The sequence below is a fragment of the Emydura macquarii genome, unplaced genomic scaffold, assembly GCF_026122565.2.
Source record: "Emydura macquarii macquarii isolate MOO-44397 ecotype Brisbane River unplaced genomic scaffold, CSIRO-AGI_Emac_v2 contig_1451, whole genome shotgun sequence".
Taxonomy (NCBI): Eukaryota; Metazoa; Chordata; order Testudines; family Chelidae; genus Emydura; species Emydura macquarii.
In genome coordinates this window covers 8502941-8521758 of record NW_027131588.1, presented here as the reverse complement: position 1 = coordinate 8521758, position 18818 = coordinate 8502941, and the positions used below count along the sequence as shown (strand labels likewise).

Here is an 18818-nt window from a genome sequence, read left to right as displayed (position 1 = left end):
GCTCTTCCTAGGTGATTTCTAGGGCTGACTTTTCTCCCCATGATTTATCTAGACACTGTGATGCAGAGTGATTAATTATATCTAACTTCCCTTTTTAGGACAGAATAGTTTCTGGAAACACACTTTTATAACCCAGGGTGACACAGTGATTGAGGATAGTATTTACTCAAAATTTGAACATGCATGTGCTATTTCTTAAACACTGGCGCGCGCACAAGGTGTTAGAGAAAAAAATAATCACTTACAAAAAAAATCAGGCATCCCTGCCAGATAGATTACCAAAAAGAGAGGAAAAAAGGTGAAGAACAAAGTTACTTCGAGAAAAGGATGGCTCTTTAATAGTCTTAGTCTCCTCCTTCCTCAGGGAAGGAGAAGTCGCAGTCCTTCTTGGTGTTGTGGTGCCCTAGAAGAATCGTGCCTTCTTCCACATTTACCTGGATCCTTAAGGTTGTGATTCCAGTTCACTCACACCAGGCACTTCCTGAGCAAAATCTGGGGATCACAGGTATCACTCCAATCCAGTTGGAGGGTGAGCAAGTTTGACCTTTGTCCAGCCTGGAAAGTCCCTTCTCTCTTACTTTTAACTTTATATCCCACCAAACGGCAACAGATGCACTCCAAAAATGTGAAAATCATGTGATTAATAAGAGATGACTTCACGGATGCAGATTTGGCCCCCCTTCTCTCTGAGGGAACAGATAGAAAAATTCTTCTAAGCCACTACAAATTCTGGATATGATCAACAACCTACTAAGACTATTATTATTTCTTACATCACTCATACATTCATTTTCTCAGCATTTAATATATTCTGGAGTCTTTTTACTGGCAAAAAATTGAGAAACTACAATTTTACTTAACTGGATAAAAGGTTCTCTTAGCAAAACAGCTTTCAGATTCTATTAATGTAAAACTTATGCTAAGAAAAAATTAGGAGTTTGCAAAACAAGAAAACCTACTGAGGTTCAAACAGCACAGGTGACAGATAGGAATAAAAAGGTGACCTTGACAGACAGCTAGATATTGGGAGGGAAATGAAAAATTATGATAGTGTCACAGCACCAACAAGAAGGAAAACAGTGGGGAATCTGCTCAACATCTTAGATGTCTATACACAATTACAAGGAGTATGGGGAATAAAGGAAGAACTCAAAGTATTAAGACACAAGTTAAATTATGGCCTAACTGGCATCACAAACCTGATGGCATAAATATCCTGGTTGGAATATTGGATGGTATGGATGGATACAGTTAACTCAGGAAGGACATGTAAAGAAAAAAGGGTATTGCATTATACATCAAGAATACATGTGCCTGTTCTCTGGTCTCGAAAGAAAATCTGATACGTCTTCAAATATGTTAACGGCTGTTACATAGAGGACAGTGATCAATTATTTCTCATGTTCCATGGAAGTCAGGAAAAGAAATAATGGGCTTAATCTGCAGCAAGGGAAATTTATGTTAGGTATTCTAAGAGTAGCTAAACATTGGACTAGGCTTCCAACGGAGGTTGAGGAATCCCTGTCATTGCAGGTTTTTAAGAACAGGTTAGACCAAACATCTGTCAGGTTATACTAGGTTTACTTGGTCCCATTTCAGTGCAGGGGGCAGAATTAGAAGACCTCTTGAGGTCCCTTCCAGTCTTACATTTCTATGATTCTATGAAAACTGAAGTTTATAAACCAAGCCTCACCCTAATAGGATCATTTATCTCATATCACGTTATACTTACAGCTCCTGCTTTCTAGGCAGTAATAATAAGCTATTCACTTCTAGTGACGAGACAATTTACATATCTTTTTAAATTTCCACACACAGATAAGCAAGGTACTATACCATAGCTGTCTGACCTAACATAATTGTTTAGCTTCAGCAAAACCTTTCCCCCTCTGTAAGAAGACTGGAGTATATTCTGGGGAATTTACTGTGCAACGGTATTACAATCTTCAAATCTAAACTTGACCAATTTTTAAAATGTTAGAAAAAAGTAAGAGTTTTATATCTATGGTTTATGAATGAATAGTTGTCCTCAATGGTGATAATTTGGCTGCAATACAACAGATTAACTACAATGATTAATGTGTTGCCCGGCATTCTGACTTCCATTCTGTGAGGTAAGAAAGAAAGGGCAATGAAATCTACAAATTCTTTTTTTTTTTTTTTTTTTAAGTAAATTTCAAAAATTTGTCTGGGTTTGTAACAAGACTTTTTTCATAATTTTGGCCTTGTTTAATGAAATTAGTGACTGAATATGCAGCATTCTTTAGGCCAATCATGCCTCTCCCCCACCTCTTTCTTTCTTCTTGGTCTTAAGATGTTTTAACTTTATTATCAATTACAAGCAGCAAATATATTACTACTTCAAAGATAAGAAAAAACAAGCACTTAAAAGATAGGCTATTACAAAAATTAGACTGTTGCCACAATATTAATTTGGTCATAATAGTTATCCTATCCTTTTCACATATGTGATACTGTAAAGATTACAGGTAGTGAGGAAGAAGGGACACTGCATACCTACACAATGTGGGTGAGTTACATTTCCAGTGTTAATTTTTTGGAATGTCTTGACTTTTGACAGTTTGATTTTGTAACCAGAAAATTCCATTAAAATTAGAATTTTTGCATTTAATTTCCCGGCTTTGTTAAGAAGAAAAAATGAGAGAGAAAAATATCCTGAATTCCTTGGCTTTGAGAGCTTATAAGATCGACTAGCTGTGACAACAGAGCTTGAAAGTTCCTTGATCTTGATAAAGACTGCAGACTTGCAGAGCTTAGGGTGAAATCCTGGTTCCACCGAAGTAAGTGGCAAAACTCCCTTTGACATTAATCGGGACAGGATTTCACCCATGCACTTTGCTGATGTGCCACCGAAAGACTGTGAAAATAATCTTTGGGATGACACCAAGCCTGGACAATTTCAGCCTCAGAGGAATTTGTTCAGGAAAGCTATGAAAAACTGAAAAAGGAGAGTCAGGATGGACATTCTATCTATCATACTTAAAGGACTCCCATTGCCTCATGATCTTGCATCATGTATTTTACCCTCAATAACCCTGAAAGATAGAGCTATTATTCCCATTTTGCAATTGGGGAAACTGAAGCACCGAGAGGCTAAATGACTTGTCCAAAGTCACACAGGAATCCTGTGATGTAGCAGGAACTTTCATCCAAGCCTCCCAAGTCCTCAACTAGTGCCTTAACCATTAAACCACGCTTTCTCTCTTGGAAGTTGGATCTCAATTGTAATTACACTGGATGTTTCTCCTACCTGCTGCAGTTAAGTTTGGACACCATCCAGTTGTTTACATTTGGTCACAGCAGCATGCAAGTCCTGAAAGGTCAGTTTCCTCAGTCCCATCCTCACTCTGTACTGATCAGAAGCTGACTTTGAGATCCAGGGTCTATATTAGCTCATCATGTGATGTGTTCTTATCAGCTCATTATATGAGGAGCATGAATCCAAGAACTCTGCATAGTGTTCTGTGACAATTATGATCCCCACAGTAAATAGGTTTTTGTTGTTGTTAGTAGCTGTTGAAATATTATCTGAAACTCTATGGAAACATTAAGCACTTGCGAGTAAACTTATATAGCTCTCAGTTACACAACCCTCTACTGGTATTTCCTTTTGAACTTTTACAGTTAAAAAACAAACATGGTGAGTTTAGAAAAAACAATACACTTTTAGTATAAAAACCCCTTCCCCCAATTTAAAGGATAAACAAGACTGACCTGGGTACCTGTCAAAGATAAATAAATAAATATGAACTCTTCATCAGTTGTTGAACAGTTACAAAAACCTACCATGAACATTCATTAGCTCTTGGTGCATATGAACATGCTCAGAAGGCAGACAAATGTGTTGCCTAGCAACAGTGCATTTTGCATCCCTCATCATCCCCTGAGCTGCAGCGGTTAGGTCAAGCCTCTCATTAGCAACCCAACAAAGGGTTTCCAGGATTTTGTTTGTTTGTTTATTTTGGGTTTGTTTTAATTACTGTGTTTGAAAAAGAGGCTCAAGCATCACAACAGTCACTCCTTTAAAAATATGTTTAAATATGCAACACAATGATCTATGTGTAACAAAAGCTTCTACTCCCCAAACCAACAGGATTTATATGCACAGTCACACATCCCCTGCAATTTGGTCATTTTTTTTAAAGCTACAAAACAATTAGTCTCTTTAAAAGCAGATGTTGTAATTGATTGGAGGGGGATTGGGGAGCAAGAGAATCCATAATTTCCCCCTTCCCTTTCTCCTGTCTGAGTTTTTTAAATAGATTTTTCCCCCCCAAACAGCTCCTGTGCTACAGCTAATGATAAAATTATCCTGAAATCAGCTCAATAATAAAGTTATACCCAAACACAACAATGCTTTACAAGGATTATGATCCACAATTTAAAAAAAAAGGTTACCTACCTTTTTGTAACTTTTGTAACATTCCAAGTAGGTGGGTGCATACCACGTGCACAACCATTGGAAGGTTTTTCCCCTACCGGTAACCGTCAGGTTGGTGCAGGCGCCCCCTGGAGTTGCACTTCCATGGAGCCAAATATAGTCCCTGTTGACCCGCCACCCCTTTGATTCCTTCTTGCCGGCTGGCTCTGAGAGGGGAAGTCAGGTGGGTCTTGGAATGGATATGAGCAATACATCTCGAAAAACTACAGTTACAAAAAAAAAGTAGGTAACCATTTTTGAGTCTTCGAGCATTTGCTCTTGTTGATTCCAAGTAGGTGACTCCCAAGTTAACCATAGGAGGAGGAGTCAGAGCTCACGGAATCACTAATTGAAGCGCTACTCTGCTGAATGCTGCATTGTCCCTGGGCTGTTTGGTGATGGCATTATGTGAGGTGAACGTGTGGATTGATAACCATGTTGCAGCTCTGCAGATCTCCTATGTAGGGACATGTGTCAGGAATGCTGCCAAGGAGGCTTGGCACCCTTGTGGAGTGTGCTGTCAGTGCCGGGGCTGGCACCTTTGCAAGGTCATTGCAAGTCCTCTTGCAGGACATGATCCACAATGAACTCCTCTGTGACAATACAAGGAGACCTTTCATTCTGTCCTCTACTGTGGCAAAGAGTTCGTTTGATTTACGAAATGGTCTTGACCTTTTGATGTAGAAAGCCAGTGCCAGCCTGACATCTAGGGAGTGTAGACTGTTCCCTGCTATTGATGTGCGGCTTAAGGAAGAATACTCAGAGGAATATGTCCTGGCTCATATGAAACTGGAATACCACCTTAGGGAAGAAGTCCGGGCGTGGTCGCAACTCTACTTTATCCTTATGGAACACCATGTATGGCGGTTTGGATGTCAGAGACTTGAGCTCAGACATCCTCCTAGCTGAGGTTATCGCGACCAGAAATGCCATTTTCCATGAGAGGTAGAGGAGTGAGCATGTTGCTAAGGGCTCAGAGGGACGTCCCATTAGCCTGGAGAGCACCTGGCTAAGATCCCATACCGGTACTGGATGGCAATCATGGGGATATAGTCTGTTCAGATCCTTGAGAAAGCGTATCACCATCGGATTAGCAAAGACTAATTGAACATCCACCCCAGGATGGGCCGCAGAGATTGCCACTAGATGCACATTTATGGATGATGCTGCCAGACCCAACTGCTTCAAGTGCAGCAGATAGTCCAAGGGTAATGCTTGTGTTGGAGGGATGCCCTTCTGCATTGCCCAAATGGAAAACCTCTTCCACCTGGCCAAGTATGTGATCCTGGAGGACGGTTTCCTGTGGCCGAGGAGGACTCTCTGACAGGCCCCGAGCATGCTGACTCTATGGGATTTAACCATGAAGCTTCCAAACTGTGAGGTGGAGAGACTTGAGGTTGGGATGTTGGAGGTGGACGGAGTCCTGTGTGATTAGGTCTGGCACCAAAGGCAAAGTGATCGGAGTGACTACCGACAGTTCCAGTAGCATCGTATACCAATGTTGTCAGGGCCAGGCTGGGACTATCAGTATGACGGAGGCTCTGTCCCTCCTGATTTTGAGCAGGACCTTGTAAACAAGCAGGAAAGGTGGGAATGCGTAAAGCAGGTGACCCCTCCAAGGAAGGAGGAATGCATCTGCGATCAAGCCTGGGCTGTGGTTCAGGAACGAGCAAAACCGTTGACACTTCCAGTTGAGTCTCCTTGCAAACAGATCTACTTGGGTAACTCCCCACTGCTGGAAGATGCTGTTCACAATGTCCGGCAAATAGACCATTCGTGGCAGTGGAAGGATCTGCTGAGATGGTTCACCAGCTCATTCTGCAATCCTGGGAGGCAAGATGCCTCCAGGTGTATGGAGTGAACTATTCAGAAATCCCACAACTTGAGGGCTTCGCAATACAGAAGAGAGAAGTGTGCTCCACCATGTCTGTTTATATAAATCATCACTGTTGTATTGTCCATCAAGACTGATACACATCTGCCTTGTAGATGGAACTGGAAGGTTTGGCATGCTAGGTGAACTGCTTTCAGCTCCTTGATGCTGATGTGTAGCGATAGCTCTGCTCAAGACCAGAGGTCTAGAGTTCTGAGAGTTCCTAGATGCACTCCCCACCCCAATGCTGATGTGTCCGTGACTGGACACAATGACAGTTGGGGTCTGGAGAAGAGCACTCCTGCGCACACCGATTGAGGGTTGAGCCTCCACAAAAGGGATTCGATGACCTGAGGGGGAAGTGAAACTACCTTGTCTAGTTTGTCTCTGGCTGTTATGCTCACTTGGAGCTGTAGGATTGCCCTACCGAGCCCTGGCCTTGGTTGGGCGGAGGTTGCAGTGTCCTGTGCCTGTTACTCGCTTCCTAGAGTAGTCCTGCCTAGGCTGTACCAGATAAAACTGTAAACTGTGGCTTAAAATGCTTTCTTTGGGTGGATGGCGTATGAAGCCCCAAGGAAATCAGTGTTGCCATTCAATCCTTCAGGTTGTGGAGTTTGGAGTCTGTCTGCTTTGCAAATAATCCTGAACCCTCGAAAGGCAAGTCCTGAATAGTTTGTTGGACCTCTGGAGGGTGGCCAGACACCTGCAACCAAGAGCTCCTTCTCATGGTGACCACTGATGACATGGTTTGCATGGCTGAGTCCACCACATCCAAGGTGGCCTGCAACGAGGTCCTTGCCACGGCCTGGCCCTCTTCCACAACTGTTCTGAATTCCTATCTGGAGTCGGCCAGAAGCAGCTCTTTGAACTCTGTCATGGTCTCCCATGAATTAAAATTATATCGACTCAATATCGCTTGTTGGTTTGCGATGCGAAGCTGGAGCCCCCAAGTGAATACACATTCCTACCGAAGAGGTCCAGCTTCTTCAAGTTCTTGGACTTAGGCATTGTGCCTTGCAGCCTCTGCCTCTCTTTCTCGTTTACCCCCGATGCCACCAGTGACCCTGGCTGCGGGTAGGTAAAGAGAAACTCATGGCCTTTGGAGGGTGCAAAGTACTCTCTTTCCATCCCCTTACCTGTAGGGGGAATGGAGGCTGGTGTCTGCCACAATGTTTTGGTGGTATTTTGAATGGTTTTAATAAGAGGCAGTGCCATCCTTGACAGGTGCTAAGATGTCCACCATAGAGTCCACTCGAGGCCTGGACTCCTAGGTCCTGGGTCACTCTCTGTAATAGATCCTGGTGAGGCCTGTTGTCCACTGGGTGTAGCCTAAATACAGATTACATGGGAGAATTCATCTCTGTTTACTGTGTAATATTAGAGAGACTAGGAACCTCTCATCACCCCCAAACAAAAAGCAAATACAACTGCAATGAGTTTTCTAGGTTTTACCTCAAAAGTTTCTAACATGGGATTTGTAGGACTAGAATTTCCAGAGTTCATGCCCCAACATTTCCCATTTAGGCACCTCAATGAAACAGCTAGTTTCCAAAAGTGTTCTGCACATAGCAGTTTCCAGTGAGAACAGTCAGAGCACTTTTGGAAATCTGGTCACTTCATTTGGGTGCCTACATGAGTGGGGATTTTGTTTGTTTGTCTGAGATCTTGGCCCAATTGTAGGTTCTAAGCACTTCTGAAAATCTGGCCTTTATGCTCTATAGAATTCCATGTGCTCCAGCATCCTAACTGATAAACTGATAAACCTGTAGCAAACATCTCTCCAGTAATCTGTCCACAAGAATGTATTGTAATATGCCTGTTCCCCTAAAGCCATTTTCTAATATTAATATCAGCAGACCTAGAATAGCTTTTAGTTGAATAAGGAGAATATATTTTGCTTTTTGTCATCTCCCCACTTCCGCCCTCCCCCCCCCCCCCAATTCCTAAGGACAGGAGATAATGCATCTTTAGATGAATTTCCCAGAAGGGTGTCATTTACCCACTAAAATATTTCATTCCAGCAGTTGAAAACCATACCAGAGTGAATGTCCTCTAGAGCCTCATAATCCTCTAATAATGGTAATAGATCTTGTGTTACTATTCACAAGTGACCTCTCAGTCAGACGATTTAATTTTTTCCCCTTGCAGCATGGTTGGTTTCACACACAGTGTAATAACAGTTTTTGCACAACAAGACAATTCATCCGATTAAAAGGACTGTATAAAGTCTTTCCTGAACAGCATGTGTCAGTGCAGCTCAGTAATGATTTGATTTAAGATAGCATGATAATATATGCACTGCAATTCATTCTTTGGCCTTTTAAGATTTCTGGACTTTCTTCCAGAATGTTTCAGACCATTACTCCAACACTCTTCGGTTGGTAAGGTATCTAAAAAATGATCAAATATAATCACTCAACTTGATCCATAAAACTGGCTTTCAGGCTTCTGCACTAGGGTAAGGGAAAAAACAGAAAAAGCAAAGACAAAAGTGATCCATAGGCTTTGGGAAAAGGGGGGGGGGGGGGGGAAGAGGGATACTGACTGCAAAACTGGCTATTGCAATTATTTTTACTCCTCAGAAGATTTCTGAAATGCTCCATTAATTTATTATAGATACTGTAGTCTCAGTGTCAAAAAGGTATTTCAAAATTGAAATGGAAGATCTGTTTTTGAGCCCCAATTGCTCTCATGAGGCAGAGTTAAAAGAAATGCAAAACTTAAGAAAGAGATGTAAAGTCTATGGAGCTACATTCAAGCAATATCTTAGTCCTTTATAGGAAAGACCTACCCCCCTACCTAGCTGGATCTGATAACTGAAGAGAACAGATTAAAATCCAGAGGCCTGGGGCCAAAGGAACAGGCCCCCTCTTACACCTCCCTTACTTGGAATGTCCTCTATTGTATGCCAACTTTCTCTGTCTTTCAAAGGCTTTGAAAAGGGTGGAAGAAAATGAATACATGGAAATCCTACTTCTGTGTTTTACCCAATTTTTTGCGACAAGCCTTTCCTCAACTCCTGCCCTCTGGGTTCAGTTTATACTGAAGCCAGCCTTCTGCAACAATCTGATGAATTGTCCTCATAGCTAAAACAGTCAAGAGTTTATCTGCCACTGTTGTGGAGAAGATGACTAACGAAACTTACAAAAGGCCCATTTCAGTATCCTGCGTGTTGGTGGCAAATGCAAGATCAGTGCCTGAAATGTTCAACCATTGTCCGAAAACAACTAAAGCTGTCCTTGTCAAGCAGTTGAAAAGCCAGAGCATTCATAAGTGCATTTTATCTGAAGAGGACCAGCCAGGAAGTGGTGAAAAGAAAGTTAAGGACCATATGTTTGTGTTCTCTAGGCTGACCTGTCCAATTGCTCTGGATTGCTGATGGATTGTATTTTCAAATAATGCTCAATGGGCATTGCAGGGTTGGCGAGTGATTAATGAGAAACTTATCAGCATCTGCTTCCATACCAGCTGTGGGCATCTTACCTCCCTTCCAGTATATAATCCCACGAATACCAAGGCCAGCAATGTGGCTGCAGATAATTTTTTACCAGCAAACATAGTCCATCTGCAATGAAACGCTGAGAAAAAGATATCATGATCCTCGGTTTCCTATCTGTGGACTGAAGTAAGGATGACATTTGGGCAAGTAACTCTTTGGAAGTTGGGTATCAGGCAGAAGAACAGGAATGGGCAAGGACTGCTGGATTTTGAGGCTGCCAAATGACATGGTGATGGTTGACTCACTCTTCACAAGTGGACCTGGTACAGCCCAAGTGGTTCCACTGGGGTTTTTGTCAATCATGTTCTCAATGGACACGGATCTATGAGTTTGCTGAGATACTGGTACGGAACTTGACATTGACTATCAGCTTCTGCTAACAAAAATGTGCCTCCAACTTTGAAGATAGCCAGTTAACGGGCCAAAATTAGTCCAGTTCAACCAAAATCTTTTATTAAAACTAAGTTATCAAATGGCTTTCTATTCTGAATTGCTTAAGGCCATTAAAGCATTGTTGTGTTAGCTCAGTTTCGTAAATCACAGCAGCTGGTCAGACAAGAAGCAGTGTGTGTTGGTCTGGTTATTAATCTGGATAAAACTAAGTCCCGGGCCATTTAGCAGCCTCCAGCTCCAGACTGCAACCAGCTCAGTATTAACCTATCTGGATGGGACAGTGAACAGGTGGTAACTGTCAAATATTTGGATATAGAGTTGGACAGTGCTGGAAGATGCTCAAAAGATGTGGACACTTGTATAGCAGCATCTACAGTCACATTTTGGGCCCTTCAGAGGTCTCTGTGGGTATGTCATAACATCAAATTTGCTATAAGGATGCAGATCTGTAGAATCACAGTTATACTAACTATAGTATGGAAGTGAAATATGGGCACTGAGGAAGGCTCCAAAACACCAGACTGACGTTTTTGATTCTCATCGACTTCACTGGCTACTCCATATCAAGTGGCAGGACAAAATCAGAAATGAGGATAATCAAAGCTGAACCCAGCAACTGCCTCCATCAGCATTGGTTTGGGTTCGGTGGTTTTCTTGGTATGGACATATTAGAATGGAAGACCAACAAATTCTGATCCATGTGAACCAAGGAACGTCACTGTACATCTGGAGATCATATGTGTACCAAAAGCTTCACCGGTGCAATAAGATTACCAGTCACAGACACAAACTGAATATACAGCTTAAGCAATTTGTCAGAGGTCATTCCAGGTGCTTCTCTACACACATGGAAGCCACGTCCCTTTGGGATTTGCCATGATGATGAATTCCTCCCACCCGTAGAATAAAGGCACTAAATGCCACACATCATTTTGCTTGTTATATTCTTCGCCTTTTGTAAAGCACCATATACATTTATGCAGCTACATAAAATTGCTATTCCTAAAGCCACTTAGTCTAAGTTACTGTCACGCATTCTTTGTAAAATCTTGTTTGTATTCATACACCTTCTTTTTTTCCATATAGGTGGTCCAGAAAACTACTTTATTAACAACTTTCCTGTGAATGAAAGAAAAAAATGGCTATATTTTAATTTAGCAAAATTTCCACAATTTCCTAATTACTAAACCCAAAACACAAATTCTATACTCTTCCCCTCAGGTATCACTTATCAAGACTGCCTATACACAGCACATGAAAATCTCACCCATTCACTCACTCAGGGCAAGCAGACATTTTAACTGGGCAAGTGGAGTCAGGTAGCCTCTTCTCTCCAGGGGAAAAGAATGGTGGAGAGAAAGCAAAATGGATCCAACCTCCTCCACATCCAGGAAAGCAGCAGTGAAAGCAGCAGAGCCCTTGTAAAGAGATAGGGACCCAAGAGTCATTTAGCTGGGCAGGACAGAAGAAAGCCCCAAATTCATTTATTGGGCGGAGGGGGGGAGCAGAATCCATTAACTAGGTAAGAGCTCAAAATTTATTAACTGGGACATTATGTGGGGTGTACATATCAGAATTGGTTTTATGTTTGGAAGGGAAAGTTGGCAGAATTGATTAACTGATGTAGGAGGAAAGTTCAGAGATTATTTTACTTGGGAGAGCAAAACTACTTAATGGATGGGGAGAACTGATTTTATTTGGGAATTCAAAATGGATTAGTTGGCATATTGGGGAAAGAGATTATCTGTTTGACAGCGAGAGTAAGCATGTAGCAATGCAAAATAAAAAGCCATGGCTTTGGTTGGGAATCAGCCTTGGGGTAAGACGGTGCAATCCTCTAGTGACTGTTGTGGAAACTGTTCACTCCCCATCTATCCAATCACGAAATAATTACACTGGAGGATCTTCCTGAGTGATCAGTTCATCAGTTCCAAAATACCTACTCTACCAACAAGTTCTGAAACCTGATAATGATGAAGGATCAAGTCAACACTGTTAGACAAATACACTGAGCTCCTTGCAGTTTACTGTGTAGGAATCTTTTAGATGAGACTTAAAAACCTAAGGTCTGCCTGCTGTTAGTGCACATGAAATATCCCAGGATGCTTTTGTAAAAACAAGGGTTTGTCTTGCTATCATGGCTGATATTTCCCAATCACATGCACATTGCCATATCATGTCCAGATAACTACCTTGCTTCCACGCTCTTTTCCAGAAGTACTAGCAACACAGTGGGAAAGTCATTCCAGTGTTGTAGATACACAGGATAGACTATTTGGTCCAGTCAACCTGCTTTGCACCTGTCATTGAAGTTGTTGTAGCAGCTCCTAGCTAGCTTCCCCTTTTGGTCCTTGATAATGGAAAAGGGTGTGTGGCTCGACTATTCCTTCATCATGGTGATCCCTGGCTACCACATATTCCCTTGGAGCAATAAACAGTCATGATAAATTAGAGCAGCCTCAGGATCGCTCTAATTTATGCCAGGCACCGGACTTGAGTCAGATGGCCCCAGGTCTGGGGAGGCACAAATTTACTTCCCCCTTTGCTTTACTCTCCCACTGCCAGAGAGGACAGAGTTCTCTCCAGAGCTTAGCCAAACACAACAACCGGGCCCTTAGCCTGTAAAAGGTCAAGGGATCTTCTGGGATGAAAAGTGCTGGACAAATGTACATGGTATTATTATGCAACCCTCCATACAAAACATACACTTCTCCCTGGCAGCCCTTATCTAGAGATCAACAGCGGATACATCCCCACAAAATTAAACACCACAGTATACTACTTGTTCCAAGTTTTAGAAGATTACCTACAAGAATGACAACCGTATTACTAATTACACAATTGCTTTATTATGGGGTACTAGTAAGAAGATACTTGAAGTAAGATACTTTACATTCTTTGCAGAAAAGCATTTTAAAATTTACAATTATCTAAAACAAAAAGGCACTGTCTACACAGTGCCTGTTTGCAGACCAAATGTGACCCAATTAGAGGATAACAAATAGTTATGGTTTGAGTTTCAGGTTTTATGTAGTAATTCCCAACCCATTTGGACCCACCTGCTGCTGGTCATTAGAAAAAAAAAAACCTGATGTAATTTTAAACTTCACTTCATCACTGTGATAGGTCACTGGAGCTACTTGTGTCCAAATAGTCCACAATATTAACAGAGATTATTCCACTAGCCAGGCAGGCCTTCCTACTTACAGTGAAGACAGGTCATCTAATCTAATGTTTGATGCTGCCTCTCTCAATCTTTGATTTAATATATTAGCACACAAAAGCCTATCATTAAGGTTTAGTCATACAGTAAGCAACGCAAGACATTCATACTAGAAGTTACAGTCTAGGTCAAATTCTGCTCTGTCACACCTGTATGAATCTGGCATAATGACTTGCATTTTAATTTCTCTGAATCCATTAAATTGAAGTCAGTGTAGTTACTCCAGACTTACACCAGTATCACTGCAAAAACAATAAGAGTTTTTGTTTTTGCTGTATACAGACTAACATGGCAACCCCTCTGGAGCTTTTCACCAGTATCATTGAGAGCAGAATCTTTCCACAGGCCTTCAACTCAGCTCATTCTGCTTATATTGCAGGCTGCAGATTTCTGTAAATTAATACTCTCTCTCTCTGTCTTTTTTTTAAATCATTTCTTTATTGAATTTTTGAACAATCATATTAAAAAATTAGGAAGCGAGGCATTAACATTCAATGTTTCAAGCTGTGGAACGGACTGTTATTTATCACACACAGAACTCAGCTACCATGCATCTAACTCAATCTGCTGCTGTCATATGCCCTACATTTAAATTTGTTAGTAAACCCATGATGTCCCAATCAGAGAGAAGATTATATGCTATTTGTTTTAAATGCTGAAACTTAACCCATGAACTGCCTTGCAAGAAGAAAACAAAGTTAATGACTATAAGGAGGAATGTAGAATATTTCAATCTGTTCAGTTGCTCTAAGTTTAGTTTGTTTTGCTAACTCTGCCTCTCCAATCTGGTTATGTATTTCTGATTTAACTGAAGACTTTCTTTGGAAATGGATTTCCATTAATTAGACAACTGTTGCCAAGAGAGTTATGTCAAGGGAAGCAATATAAGCCTCTCCTCTGCTAAACAAAATAACACATTTGCAGCAGAAACATACCCAGATATAACATCCTATATACTAACCCATCACCACTGGCTTGAGACCACTATATCGTGTCTGGCCACCAACTTCCGTTGCCTATAAGCTTTACACTCTGCCACTGTTATTTTGATCAGCCATTCTCCCCTCATGTACATTACAGTTTTATATGCAATATACACTATGTCAATATTATTTGTCAGTGCTTTTGTGCTATTCCTAGCATGCCCATTTTAAAAGCATGTGTTTGACTCCTGGAGTGAGGCACTAAAGATTGTTTGTTTGTTTGTTTGTTTTAAATGTTGCCTGATTCTGTTTATCAAAGTTGTGTGAATAAAGTAAAAATGTTTGCCCCAACTCTCCTGTAACTGATTGCTCATAACAGACAGAGAAATAAGGTTTGGCACTCAAGCATACGATTTGACTGTGGAAGATAAAAAACCATCTCAACCCTAGTTATCAATAAAAAGTCTTTTAGCTGACAATATATTTCATATAAAAATCTGAAATCCATTATAGCTCACATTTTTAGATTAAAAGAGAGATTCTGTGATAAAAATCTTCTGCTAATAATAAACTCAAAGAAACACTTTACAATTCAAATAATTGAGTTTTTCAAATTCAAAATGCATTTTTATAGCTGCGAACGTGATGACCTGTGTTTAACCTGTATCCTGATCCATGACTATGCAAATAATTTATAACAGACTGCCACAGTCACAGTGCCCATTACAGTTCAAATCTTTATATTTTCCCATTACTCTAACTCAAAAGCGATTTTTTCTCCCAACTGAAGACCGCAAGCACAGACACATGAAGCCATTTGAGAAGGAAGGATGACCAAAAAATCCCAAGGTTCCCATTTTTCCCAAAATAGTTTACATTTATCTGTTTTGAATTAATACCATATAAATCTTCCACAAAAAGACACCTGCAGACTGCTATTCCCACCAAAGAGCATCACCACCATTTTGGAAGGTTATCTAGTTTAGAGTCACTTCGGCCTTTTGTGCTGCAAGTTGACGTTTTTCAAGTGCAAAAGGCTTATCAGGAAAACAAATCTAGTGGTAGGACTTCCAAGTAATAGTTTTCCATCCTCTATATACACAAGGTCTTTGCAACCAGATATTACAGAATCGAAGGGTGCTATTTGAAAAAACAAAAAAGCAAGGGTATTTTCTTCTGAATTGTTAGACAAGCATGTCTTTTAGGATTGGGGGGTGCAGGTGAGGGAAGCAATGGGAGTCTGGAGCAACAGAGGTAGTTTCCAGCAGGCCCTTTTGCCGCAACAATCTGAGGAGTCCCCTTTTGTCTGACACTGCTAGTGTAAGGTTGTGACTAGTTTATGTCCTCCTTTTTGTCTTTGCTCTGTTACACACGGCTGCTCTCTAGCATGGAGAGGAGTACGGATCTAACGGTTGAGGAGGACTATGACTCTGTTGTGGTGCCAGGGGAGGGAGTCACTGGCGTGCAGGGGACTCAGAACTACAGTGAGATACTAGAAATGATTAACAAAGTGGTCACAGTGAGGGATGGAGCAAGACAGCTTGGAAAGAAAGAACATGTCTGGGGTTTTTTGTATGATTCTCTTATATGCTTAACTTTGAAGCCAATGGGACAACTCGTGCTGAAAGTTAAGAACATGAATAAATCCTTACAGGATTGGTGCCTTCGACTGTAAACTCCCAGAGGCAGTCTGTGTACTAATAGCTGTTCAACATAGCACACACAGCATTGAACAAAGAATAAAAATAATAATCAAAGCAAACAAAATCCTTGTCCAAAAGAATCCTGCTCTTAGTCAGAACTAGCCAGCAGACAACACAGCTTATTCTGGGAACGTTACAAAAGCCAATCACTGTCCAGTGTTACCTTGAATCCACAACTACCTCTGAGCTCACTAGAATGAGACTATATCTTACCCAACATCAGCTCAATGACAAGTTTCATACATTTTGTGCACAGCGTGACAGAAGAACTTCAAATGATAAGAAAACGAACAAAACACAGCACCTCCCTGTTCACTTCACAGAAATGCATGGCAATACTACAAGGATGAGTTAGCAGCTAACCTCTTTCCACTGACTGCAACATGGAAGATGGAATGCACATTGCGTGGGTTTGCAGACAGACTGAGGTGGATGCAACCCTCAGCTTTGGTTTGCAATTTTGTCTACTCCTCCTCATTATCATGTCTCTTGCTAATGTGTTACATCTATAATTTACTTCCTGACTTAATCAGCATTGTGGACATTGAAGCGGTAGCAAACTACCCCTCCACATGCACAGAGATCTTTTTCAAAGCACTGTATGTGTGGGTTGATGGTGAGAGAGAAAACAATGAGTAAAATGACTTCAGGGGGTTATCCAATTCCTGGAAACTCAGCTACATTGCAGAGCAATGCACCCAAAGGGCTTTTTGTTGGCTGGTTGGCTTAGACATAAATAATACATTTTATCCTTTTTTCACAGTAGTGAGCTTGCAGTTCATGTAAATGAAACACATTCTACAGATTCTTCCATGCCCACACAATGCTCATAGACTTGATGAGTAACTCCAGGAGTTTGTAATCTTTTCCGGATTGAAAGACATATTTTTTTTGAATTTGCTGTCATATGTCTGAGAATAAAAAGGGTCAACTAATATTTCCATGTGACCTGGCCAGCATATTTAAAGCTAAATGCTTTTAAATCTGCCAAAAAATATAAATAAACAGAATGTTTAAAAAATGGGAAACAAAAGTCTAAACCTTTGAAGTGATTATTTTTTTAAAAAACAAAAAATATATTATTAAAAAATGATAGGAAAGTTAAAAACAAAAAGAAAAATTTCAAATTTTAAAAAGCATAGCCAAACACAAATACAAAGCTATGGAACGGGGGACGGGCAAAAGAAAAATACCAAACTCAAAAGTAATAAAGAAAAACAAATAAATTACAATAGCCTTCCAAAGCCATGTGTATATGCAACCGTCCACCCGACACACACAGAGAATAAGAAAAAAACCCATAAACACAAAACACTGAAGAGAGAAAGAGAGGAAGATGAATAGTTGGCATTCAATAGGGGACACAATGCTAGTACCTGCTTTAAAATCTTTTCCAACCTGTGGAGTATAGTCACCTCTGAAAGCACTTCATGATGGCCCTAATCAAACAAAGCACTTAAGCATGTGCTCTAGTGTAAGCACTCAAGTAGCCCTACTAAATTCAATGGGACTAAATACTTCACTGGATCAGGACCAGAGCACACGGCACACCTTACAAAACCAATCGCCTACTCCTGAAGCCACACGTTGCCAACTCCTGCTCTAAAGGGTATGCAAACTAGCATTTGAAACAGAAGTCCATTTAAGAAACTGGCAAATGAAGCTGGTCTAACTTACAGGAGCATCTAAAACTTTTAAAGACTCTCTTCTTTTGCTTTCCAACATAAAAACATGAATATTTTACAATCTACTATGTTGTCTCAATTTAGTACCCTGGTCTTACATAATACACACACATGACAATCTGGTGTTATGATTGCTAAGTAATAAAGCCTGGGTTTTTTGGTTTTTTTGCCTTTCAGCTTGTGCAGATACGCATATGAATATTGTGAAAAAACTGGCTTGAATTTAGAGGGAGTGAAGCAGACAAAGATAGTCCACACTATTCAGGTGATTTTGAAATGTAAATCTACAGCCATCAAGGGACACTGAGATTATCGTAACCACAAGAGGGCAGCTAGAGTGATTTATGAGATCATGAAAAGCCAGAAATGGCTTAGTAGATTTTCACAATTTTCTTGCATTGTATTCTTCATATTTATTGGGTAAGACGACAAATTAAAGTCATTTTTCTAACCTTGCAGAGCTTACACCTAAAAAGAAAAGAAAAATAATCTAAAAGGGAGATGCATTCTCTTTTTTGTAATGGCTGAAGCATAAGCATCTTACAGTTTGGAAAGCCTTTTTCTAACTGAAGTTTCGAAAGCTATCACAAGAATGCACTCAACACTGTTTTGGACTCACTCCCGAGACCATTCAATAGAAATCTAGCTAAAAGTAAAAGCACTTATTTAAGAGTTCCTATTAAAGGTCTCACGGTGTTTCACAAACTTTAGTCAATCCCTAGTACTCCCCCTGAGATATCAGCCCCCTTTTACACACTGGAAAAATCGAGGCACTACTTGCCCAAGTTCACACAACAAGTCGATGACAGAGCCAGGAACAGAAGACGTATCTCCTTATTCCTCATGGCAATATTCGACCAACGAAAACAAAAGGCTTAATTCTCCATTCCCAGCATTAGACGGGCGTAATACCGTAACCAACACAGTTACACTTGAATAACTCAAAGCTTTTGTAGTTTCAGTGATTCACTACTTCTGAAGGGCAAATTCAAGACCGTCACAACTGTACCGCCACCAGAATGAAAAAGTCACAACTTTCAGAACTCATTCTTGGAAAGAGTGCTTTTTTTTTTTTAAA

At 40.7% G+C, this 18818-nt stretch overlaps 1 protein-coding gene across 2 annotated transcripts in view; it reads right to left on the bottom strand.

Annotated features, from left to right (window-relative positions):
• The window catches only part of FOCAD (focadhesin), a 197284-nt gene that overhangs the window by 119920 nt on the left and 58546 nt on the right, over positions 1 to 18818 (bottom strand). The window lies entirely within an intron of this gene.